This window comes from Rattus norvegicus, chromosome 19, assembly GCF_021556685.1.
Source record: "Rattus norvegicus strain SHRSP/BbbUtx chromosome 19, alternate assembly SHRSP_T2T, whole genome shotgun sequence".
NCBI lineage: Eukaryota > Metazoa > Chordata > Mammalia > Rodentia > Muridae > Rattus > Rattus norvegicus.
In genome coordinates this window covers 39,500,523-39,512,135 of record NC_141552.1, presented here as the reverse complement: position 1 = coordinate 39,512,135, position 11,613 = coordinate 39,500,523, and positions in this window count along the sequence as shown.

The following is an 11,613-nucleotide window of genomic DNA, read 5'->3' as shown; positions in this document are numbered from 1 at the left end:
TGGATGAATGTGGGCGCACAATGAAGGTGAAAAAATAAGAAAGAGGGCTCAGGCCTGGTGGCGAGGCTAAGAACCCCAAGCCCACCAAAAGTTCCTGGCTTGGCATGGAGAGATGGCTCAGTTAAAAATGCTTGCTGCTGGGATGTGAAGTCCATCTGGCTTTGACATCTGTCACCCCATTGGTCACCAGGGTTGATTCGGCTGATCTGGCTGGGTAGTGTCCCCTTCTTCCCTCACCGCTCTATGCGTGTCCAGCCTGAATCTGCACACTCAGTCAAAAAGAACGACCTTCCCCGAATAGAGGAGGTGGTCTTGGATCAAGGGTTTATGAGTACTGCGCTCCCCTGCTCGAACCTGCACACAAGCTCTCAAGAAAGCTTGCTGAAGTGCAGAGGACTTACGGGTTAGTTAGCAGCCCCTGGAACTCCGGCTCCAGGAGATAGGATGCCCACTTCCGGCCTCCTCGGGTACCTGTACTCATGTGTACATATCTACACACAGATGCTCATATACACAGATAATTTTTTTTTTCCGGAGCTGGGGACCGAACCCAGGGCCTTGCGCTTGCTTGCTAGGCAAGTGCTCTACCACTGAGCTAAATCCCCAACCCCCAGATAATTTAAAAACATAAATAAATCCTGTTTTTAAAAGTATACAGGCAAGTCTATAGGAGTCTGCCTCTGCAGACACTTGTTAAAAAAAATATTAGTTCCTGAAGCCATTCCAGCGTTCCTGGGAGGACTACTGCTCCCTCCCCTCACCCACTGCATGACTGTGCCTTCTCTCTCAGATGATTTTTTGTTTGTGTAGTTTCTCTGTGTAGTCCTGGCTGTCCTGGAACTCACTCTGTAGACCGCTCTGGCTTCAAATTCGGAGATCTGCCTGCCTCTGTCTCCTGTGTGCTGGGACTAAAGGTGTGGGCCCCCTCTCAGGCACTCAGTTGAGTCTTTGTTTCTTTTGCATCCTGTGCTGCTGTACCGACACTGACACGTGGGCTGTGCACCCACCACTCTCAAAGCGTGAGCCTGTGGGTTGTCAGGAGACTTTCAGAAAACTCTGTGTCAGGCCCACGTACAGAGGCAGGAGGATGGAGAGTTAAAGTCATCCACAGCTACACAGCCCTGAGACAAGGTACTCATTTTCTCCTTCTTCCACGTTTGTCCGTTGAGCAGTCGGTGAGCCCGTCCACTGCACACATTGCTCACGATCTAGGAAATGTGTATGTGTGAACCTACCCCACCAAAAGCCTGCCCTGCAAGGCAGACATTGCAGACGGGCAGAAAGCAAGGCGATGGGGATAAGAATGCTAAAATAGGGGTTGGGGATTTAGCTCAGTGGTAGAGCGCTTGCCTAGCGAGCACAAGGCCCTGGGTTCAGTCCCCAGCTCCGGAAAAAAAGAAAAAAAAAAAAAAAAAGAATGCTAAAATAAGGTGAATGTTTGGAATGGAGAAACAGGGAAAGCAAAGGAGGGAGATCAGGGGGTACAAATAAAACAATGCTGAAGGAAGGGATAATACTTGAAAAAGGTGTCAGTGGGGGCTGGAGAGATGGCTCAGCGGTTAAGAGCACCAGCTATTCTTCTGGAGGTCCTGAGTTCAAATCCCAGCAACCACATGGTAACTCACGACCATCTGTAATGGGCATCCGATGCTCTCTTCTGGTGTGTCTGAAGACAGCGACAGTGTACCCACATACATGAAATAAATAAATCTTTAAAAAAAGAAAAGAAAAGAAAAGAAAAAAGCCATTCACCAAAAAAAAAAATACAAAATAAAAAAAATATTTTTAAAAGAAAAGAAAAGAGGCATGTGTGAGGAGAGCCAGAGGATAGCTTAGTAAGAAAGAGTGTGCCAAGCTTGGAGAAAGGCTTCTGCCAGAGGCTTTGGGGCTGCAGCACGCCTGGAGCAGGAAGTTTCCTAGATTAGAATCAGGGAACATGAGGGAGAGTGAGGGGTGCATGAGAGATGTGTACCTGGTGCTGGGGTGTCACCCTGTAAAGAGTCCTTGCTTATCAATAGGGATCCCCAGGGCGGCCACAAGCAAAACAAAGCAAAGTAACAAGTCTCTCAGCCATGAGGGAGGCTGTGATTGTTAAGGTGTTGCAGGCGGTGGATTACTGTGGTTGTAGGCACAGGTGCATGCGTAGGTGCGGGAAGGACACACAGGATGGTCTACACCTGCTCTCCTAGCCCCTCGGAGTTGAGTAGCCTCTGGCTTCAGAAGGCCAAGCAGGAAGGGCTGTATCTAGCTTTACAGGTGGGGAAATTGAGACTGGAGTAGAAAGAAATTGCCCAGGGTCACAGACAAGACAGGGTAGGGGTCAATGATGTTTTCTTTTACCCTGAGGCAGGACTTCTGGGTTAATTCAAGAATCCAGATGCCCTGAGCCAGAAAGATGGCTCAGCAGATAAAGGTTGATTACCTGAGTTTGATCCTCAGGCCATACATACAGTGGAGGGAGAGAATCAACTCCCAAAGCTGTCACCCAGCGTCCATATGCTGTGAACGTTGTGCGCTAGCGCGCCGGAATACACACACACACACACACACACACACACACACACACACACACACACACACACACAAATAAAAATGTAATAAACTGGGCTGGAGAGATGGCTCAGTGGTTAAGAGCACCGACTGCTCTTCCAGAGGTCCTGAGTTCAATTCCCAGCAACCACATGGTGGCTCACAACCATCTGTAAAGAGATCTGATGCCCTCTTCTGGTGTATCTGAAGACAGCTACAGTGTACTTATATATAATAAATGAATAAATCTTTTAAAAAAATGTAATAAACTGAACATGCTGTCGTACAACTTTAATTCCAGAACTAGGGAAGTAGGCACAGGGAGATCTCTGAGTTCCAAGCCAGCCTGAGAAATGCATAGTGAAACCGTGTCTCAAAAATGGAAAAAAAACCAGACTGTCCCCTCCTTGGTCATGTGATACCTTTGAACTCAAAATCCTCTTCGATTCCCACCTTTCAGAGCAAAATCCCAGACCCTCCGTGTGGCCTCAATCCCTAGGCTACACCTCTCTCTCCTGGCCCTTACCACTATGTAACGTTACCAGGGAAGCTAAGAGCCCTTACTGATTTATTAGTCTCATTAATAAAAGGATTTAGAAATGGATTCAGAAGGAAGCCTGGGGACAATTTAATTAGAGTTTATGAGGAAACAACAGATCAGGAGAGCTGCAAATCTTGGCAGCTGCCTGGAGAAGGCGAAGCTGTACTTTCTGAGCTGGGATCCAACGGGGTTCATCAAGCAGCCAAAGGCGTAAGGTGGGAAGTCTTCAAGGAAGCCTAGAGTGGCAGGAAATGTGTGTCTGGATTTTGGGAAAAAAGAGACAGAAAAAAAGAAAAAGTTATGTTTTGTGTGTGTGTGAGAAAAGTGGGCACCTATAGCAGAACTACATGGGGGTGGTTCTGTAAGGGACAGCTGAGAGCAGGGGTTTCTGGGAAGGAAAAGAACATTATCTCGTTAAGGGGGTAATTATCTCTCCAGTTTCATTAGCTTGGTTTTCGGTGAATCCTCCTTCCTGAGGTGACTGACAGGCCCAACTGAATTAACTCTTTTTAAAGATTTTAATATTTTATGTTTGCACCTGTGCATGCATATGCAGGTGCCCTTAGAGGCCATAAGTAGGCGCCAGACTTGGAAGGCCCACAAGTACTTTCCCCACTTCTGTGTTAAATCTTCTTCATCTTTCTTTTTCTTTCTTTCTTTCTTTCTTTATTTATTTATTTATTTATTTATTTATTTTTTGGTTCTTTTTTTCAGAGCTGGGGACCGAACCCAGGGCCTTGCGCTTCCTAGGCAAGCGCTATACCACTGAGCTAAATCCCCAACCCCATCTTTATTTATTTTTAAATCAGGGTATGTGTGTGGGTGTTTTGCCTGTGTATGACTGGGTACCACCTGCATGCAGTACTCACCGCGGCCAGAAGAGGGCACTATCCCCAGGAACTAGAGTTAGACAGTTAGAGTAAGCTGTCATGTGGGTGCTGGGAATCGAACCCAGGTCCCTTTGTATTAACTGTTAAGGAATACTGGAGATAAAGGATAATCTTGTCCTCAAAGGAACATACAAACAAAGTCAAGACGTCTGTCTTTTACTACTGATGTGGGTGGTGACTGCATCTATCCGATTGGTTGGAGCAGGGCTTTACCACCCTGATGTATTTTATCAGTGAAAAGGAGAAGCAGAAGACTCTGGAAGGAATCTGAGTCACGGGGGTAACTACCTTTGAGAGAACACACACACACAGGATTTTTCACAGGGAGGAGATAACAGTATACAGTTAAGTTTCTCAGGCTGTCTACGTATTTGGAAGTGAGCTCGACCTGGATGGTAGGAGGGTTTCTGGTGTTAGATTAAAGCCTGTATTCCTCTGGAACCCATGACGGATTCTCATCTATCAAAAGGAGTCACTTGTCTTACCTGTGGCAGAAGGGACATATGGCTACCTGTGGCACCTGTCAGCATATCAAAGCACATGCTGACCCCCAGGCTCCTTCAGTATTACACGTATCCCTTACGCATTTCAAAGTCCATGCTGGCACCCGGCACCCTGCCCTTCTCACCTTCTCCCCTACCTAAAGCCCATCCAGGGGGCGTGAGGGTGAGGGTGGGAGTGAGGGTGGGGATTCCCTCCTGCCAGTTACCTATGCTTCCTACGACCCCCTACGCCCCTACGCGCTCTCTCTCTCTCTCTCTCTCTCTCTCTCTCTCTATGCCTTATGCTCTCTCGGTGTATTAATCAGGGCTCTCTAGAGGACCAGAACTTATAGAATAAATTTCTCCATATGTCTATAAATATGTAGGTATAAGACAGACAGATAGATATTGGGGGAGGGGTTGCAACAAGGTTTCTCTGTGTAGCCCTGGCTGTCTCAGAACTTGCTCTGTAGATCCGCCTGCCTCTGCCCTTAGAGTACTGGGGCTAAAGATGTGAGCCCCTTCCTTGGCTTATTCTCATTTTTAATATGTGTGCTTGTGTGCATGGGTATATGCACGTGGTGCAGGTTCTCTTAGAGCTGGGTACTGCGGTTATGGTCCACCTGATGTGAATGCTGGACATCGAACTTAGGTATTTTGTAAGAGCAGTTTAACCACAAGCCATTTTCCCAGCCTGCTTGTATTTGAGACAGTTGTATGGTGTAATCTTGGTTAGCCTGGAACTCCTTATGTAGACCAGGGTGGCCTCAAACTTCTGCCAGCTTCTGCCTCAGGGGTGCTGGGATTAAAAGTGGCACTCCTGAGACTGTCTTGCTAAATTCTAGTCTTTGGTGATCACAACGTCACAAAGTACCCACCCCGGACCAGAGGTGTTCTATTCTGTCTAGATCTTAAGAAGGACAACATTCACCTTTCTAGTGTTAGCAGAGAAACCCCAGCTTGGAGCTTCAGTACAGCAAGGCTGCACTGAGGTGTTCCTCCAAGCTCCGCCTCAGGGCACTTGCAGGGTTGTTCCTCTGCATGCAAGCTTTTACCTCCCCCCCCCCAAAATACCCACATCCCCTCTCACCTCCTCCCTCAGCTGTTTGTACAAGGCCTCACCCTGTTACTAAGGCCTCCAGCCACACCTTCCCACTTAATCCCGCCATTTCTGATGCTGTGAGCTCTGTCTCTGTCTCTCTGTTGTTCTTTGTTTTTAGAGACGGAGCCTCAGAATGTGGTTTAGGCTGTCCTTGAACACACTATCCTCCCGCTTCGGCTGCCTTGTGCTGGGATGACAACATGCACACACACCAATGTTTTGTTTACATGTATGTCAGGCACCTAGTATAAGAAATTAATTATTCCCTGTATTTTGTTAGCATGGTTTAAGCTGAGCCCACCTTCCTGGGGGTGGTTCCTTAGCCAGCAGACTGACCCAGCCCCATTGGAATGTTAAGTTTGCACCCAGGCCAGAGATTCTGTTCTCATGAACCAGGCCAGAGATGCTTAACCAGCTTCTCCCTAACAGGCCTTCATTGGAACTTGAATGAAATTTCCCTAGAATCATTTAGGAGCCAGATTAGAGCTCAGAGTTCCCCAAACACTTTGGGATCTTTGACCTCTGGCTAGGGTGAGGCTGCCAAGAGTGCCAAGGACTTCCCCGGCTTTTAGTCAGAGAAAGAGATGGCTTGCTCTTCTTTAAGGTCTTTATACCCTCAACTTCCGGGTCAGTTTCTACCTCCTGCTCTCACTATCCCTCACCCCCCCTCCCCCATGAGGAAACCCTAAAGGTCATTATGGGATTGGAGTAGTGAATGGTGTGGCTTCTTCCACCCCATTTGGGGTGTCAGGTGTGGCAGTTTGGGGGTCTATCTAAGAGGCCCCAATTATCAGATGTAGGCAGGAAGGGAGGTGCTTGACGGGCATCTGGAAAGGGCCTGAGGAGAGATAAAGACAGCATTATTGGCACCACAGATCTTACATAGAGAGCCAGGAGAAGCTAGGGCACAGACAAGTCCCCAACGCCCTACTCAGCCAGGCATGGTGGCGCATGCCTTTAGTCCCAGCACTTAGTAGTGGAAGCTCTGTTGATTTTGAGGCTAACCTGGTCTATACCAGGGATATGCAGAGGGACTCTGCCTCAAAGAAATAAAGTTAAAAGGGGAAAAATCCCAATGGAAGTCCATCAGAGCCCTGGATGGGGTCACAAGATCCCCATCGACTGGGCTCCTTGTATTTCTTTGGACTCTAGGGTTGGTCTCAAGCCAGACCCCAACCTGCTTTCATGCCCCATGATACCTATTGCATCAGCTAGAGTCAGCTTCTGGGTAGAGAGGAAGAGATATTTAGCAATCGGTTAACTTTCAGGTTAGAACAGTAGGAGATCTGTTTCCAGGTCCAGTGCTGTTATAATGAACCAAGTCTGAAGGCTTTCTCCTGGGCAGCACTTTTTACCCAATGAGCAATTAGTAAGACATAGTTATCTAAGTGGCATCCTATACAAAGTCACACCTAAGGTCTGGGAGTATGGGTCCTTGCACTCTGGCAATCAGTCTTTGGTCATATATATGTATGTATATGTATATGTATATATGTGTATGTATATATGTACATGTGTATATATGTGTGTATGTGTGTATATGTATATGTATATATGTGTATGCATATATATGTATATGTACATATATGCGTGCATGTATGTGTGTATATGTATATCTATATGTGTATATGTGTATATGTGTATAGGTATACATATATGTATTCATCAGTGTTCAAAACCATGAATGTATCCAAAATTAATTTTTCTCTTTTGTACTGTCAAGGCCAGTTGGGGATCTAGGCCTCAGGGGTTAGGTGGGTGTGAGAGGAACTCTAGCCTGGCTTCTGCCAGTTGTTCCATCTCTGTGGGGATCAGTCGGAGCCTTGCTTGACTGTGACTTCTGTGAGGCACTAAGGAAATCTTTTCTCTGTTTTGACTTATCATTGTAGGCTGAGCACTGGTTAGAGTCACTGGGCGGGTCTTCGCAGCCTCCCTGATCAGGTAACTCTCCTACGGGACATTGAGAGAAGACCCTGGGACCTCACTGACCAGGGAGGGCAAGAGGGGAAGTTCTTCTCTCTTTTAATCTCTCCGAGCACATTACCATAGTCTTGGGGTGTGGTCCCAATGACAAACCAGAGCTCCTTTCATCACAGTTCACCCTGGGGAACCCAGCACACAGGAGCACCTTCCTCACTGCCAGAGTCTCTTCCTTGTCTTCCTGCAGCCGTGATCAGACAGAGTCACTGCAACTGGCTGGGAGGCAGACTGGATACTCAGGTGAGGGTTCAAGGACCCTCCTCACCCCCTCCTTCTGTGAAGCAGCACCAACAGTAACAATCCCAGCAGTGGTCATCTTCTGTAGGCAGACACAGCCGACCTTCTTATGAAATGGCCGGTGTTTGGCTTAGGGAAGCGCCATGCAACACCAGTTTAATAGAGCTGAATTAGAAACTTCATTCATACGATAATACAATAAATGAATCCTACTTGGGACATAATGTTAAACTGTGAGGCTTTCCCAGGTGAACCTTATAGAAAGCACAAGACATTGTACATACAGTACACGTGGTCACTGCCATAGCTGTGTGTAACAGACACACAGCGAGATGTTACCAAGCAATGGTGACAGCATCCGGCAGTGCTCACAAGGAATCCCCGTTCAAACTACAGTGCTCCAATTCCTAGGGAGAGATTTTCACACAGAGTGTCCTTTTATCCATGGACAAACAACCCATTAGTTTTTGCAGCACAGACATCTTTGTGTGTCTTTTGATAAATAATAGTGTGCACAAAAGTATTGTTCCTTCACAAAACTGAACCCGCTGGTTCACATTGGAAAGGATCCGGAGACAGCTAGATAGACTGAAGCACCTGACTCCCTTACTTCTTTATGACCGGGATAGATTTAGCATCCATTGGGTCGTGTATTGGGAAAAGGAATTAATGGGAGAAAAAAATGTGTGTGTGCACGTGTGTAACCTATATCAGACACGACAGCTGTTTTGAAGGATCACCCCTCATGTCTCTACTGCTGATGAATGGCAGGCAGTGTGTGTATGGGAGTGTGTGAGTATGTGTGTGAGTGTGTGTATGAGTGTGAGTGTGTGTGAGTGGGAGTGTGTGAGTATGTATGTGAGTGTGTTTGGGTGTGAGTGTGTGAATGTGTGTGAGCATGTGTGTGTGAGTGTGTGAGTGTGTATGTGAGTGTGTGTGTGTGTGTGTGTAATTATTGAAGAGGATCAAGCCAACAGAAATACCTGCCTTTACAAACATGCAAACTGGAACCCTCCATGTTAACAAAATCAGTTAACGTCTGATGATCATGTACATTAGGGAAGGATTTGGCACCTTTGTGGGTTAACCTCCCAATACTTCCTTTGAATGTCCCCTTTGACTCCTTTCTCCAAGTTTATGACCTGTCACTTCCTCTTACATTTCTCTGTCTTGATAGGAGGCAAAGCACTCAGACGCTGCCTGAGTTAGAGAGGACTTAGCATTCTTTACCCCACACAATCTTGGATTAAGTACGGTGGCTTAGAGAATGTGGGACACAGAAAACTTGGTAAAATCAAGTGTTACCTCCTATTTATACTATAAAAGGGGAAATCCCGGGAGGGCTCAGGGCACCTTGAAGTTTATGGGAGCTATCGTTTGGTGTATGCAGTTACATCAAAGGAGACAGTGATGAAATCACGTGGTACCCACTATCTTTATGATGTCACAAATAAAATAATCCAGAAAAAGACAGTATCACAGTGTTTTTTCCTTAGCCACTTTATGTCCCAGCATCTAGAAAGTAAAGACCCAAGTGGCTCTTTTTCCCTGGTGATTTCCCATCCTGGCTTATCCTGTGCTCAGTGCCCTTTTATGGAAATTTCTTATACCCAGTTTCATGCCAAACACAGCCCTAGATGATCAACTGCCACAGGAACTCTGCTATTCCCACAGCAATTCTTACCTTTGGCTTGTGCACAGGGTGTTCCTTTGAGCCTGCCCTATGCTCACAGAGACTTTTAAACCCCCAGGTTCTTTTGCCAGTGTGGATGGTGCCAGAGGATGGACACACACTCACACACTCTCACACACACTTACACACTCATATACACCCGCTCACACACACTCACACACATGCATACACACACTCACACACTCACACACTCAAACACATACACACACATACACAATTACATTCTCACATACTCACACACACACTCACACACATGCACACTCACATACACTCACTCACACATGCACACTCACATACACACACTCACACACTCACATACACACACTCACACACTCATGTATACACACTCACATATACACTCACTCACCCACATACTCAAACACATATGCACATTTACATACACACTCACACATTCACACACACACACACACACACATACTGGTGGAACACCTGGCTATCTCCCTGGGTGTGATCTGAAGCACTCCCCATGTGAGCTAGGACCTGGATGACCCCCCAAATTGTAAGAAGTAAGTTCAGGGTGGGAAGAGCCCACTACTCCAGCTGCAGAGTCTAGAAAAGTCAGAACAGCAGAACTTTACTCTTGACCACCAGGGCGCTCTCAGAAGAACAAACACAACAGAGACAGGAAGTTTGGGTTCTATTCTAACTCAGGTGGTGACCGCATCTTTTCCCCATTGGATGGGGTCCCACCTCACAGTCTTATCCAATTGGCTGGTTTTAAAACAATTGACACACTAGAAATGATGGAGGAAGGGGAAAGAGGTCACTGCTCCAGGCCATCACAGTTTTAGACTAGGGCTGGAGAGATGGCTCAGTGGTTAAGAGCACTGACTGCTCCTCCAGGGGTCCTGAGTTCAATTCCCAGCAACCACATGGTGGCTCACAACCATCTGTAATGGGATCCGATGCCTTCTTCTGGTGTCTGAAGACAGCTACAGTGTACTTACATGTGATAAATAAATAATCTTTTGAAAAATTCGTATACAGTAAGGAAGATAAACGTTTTGAATTCCTTGTCCTAAACATGTCTAATAGCATTTGATAGAGAAGATTTTAATAATTCTAATCTAGTGCCCTGAAACAAGTATGTCTCACACCTGTAATCTCAGCCTAGGGAGGCCGAGGCAGGAGGATGGCCTGGGCTAACTGAGGAGATGAATCACTGAGAAAGCCCCTCCCACTCCCCCCCCCCATCCCTCCCACACACTCTGGGCACTCAGGTCAGAGCATCTGTAGCCTTCTGCTGCAGGGACAGAAATCCAAGAACCTATGGTCCCTGGATGACTTACTCACCCAGCTGCCAAACTTCAGGTCCCTTCTCAAAGAAAAAGATGGAGCTGGAAAGGTAGCTTAGTGGTCAACAGCAATGGCTGCTCATGCACCGGACCTGGATTCAGTTCCAGCACCTACATGCTGTCTCATATCTGTCTGTAACTCCAGTTCCTGAACACCCAACACCCCTTTGTGGCCCTCATGTATACCAGGCACACGTGTGGTCTCAGACATGCGTGCACGCACTCGCGTGTTTTGGAGACAGTCTCTGTGTAGGCCTGGCTGGTCTACAACTCAGAGATTTGCCTGCCACCACTACACAAGTGCTGGGATTAAAGGTGTGTGCTATCATGCCCAGTAAATAAATAACCTTAAAAAAAAAGGGCGGGGTTGGGGATTTAGCTCAGCAGAAGAGCGCTTGCCTAGTAAGCGCAAGGCCCTGGGTTCGGTCCCCAGCTCCGAAAAAAAAGAAAAAAAAAAAGAAAGGAAAACCCCAGGTGGACAGCGCTTGAGGAACAATACCCAGAGTCTCCCCATCTCCCTTCCCCCAACACCTCCCAACAATACGCCCCCCACCCCCCCCCCCCCCCGTCCGTTCCCATTCCACAAGGGAGGGCACACACTTGCAAGGAAGCAAAAGCAATAATGTCCTTTAGGACTTAAAACAATTACATTTTATTTGTTGTTGGGGCAGGATGGGTAAGGAAGGGCAACTATAGTGGTTTGAATATGCATGGCCCATGGGAAGTGGCACTCTTAGGAGGCGTGGCTCTGATGGAGGAAGTGCGTCACTGCGGGGGTGGGCGTTAAGGTCCTATGCTTAGGCTCCGCCCAGTTCGGAAGAGAGTCTCCTCCTGGTTGCCCTA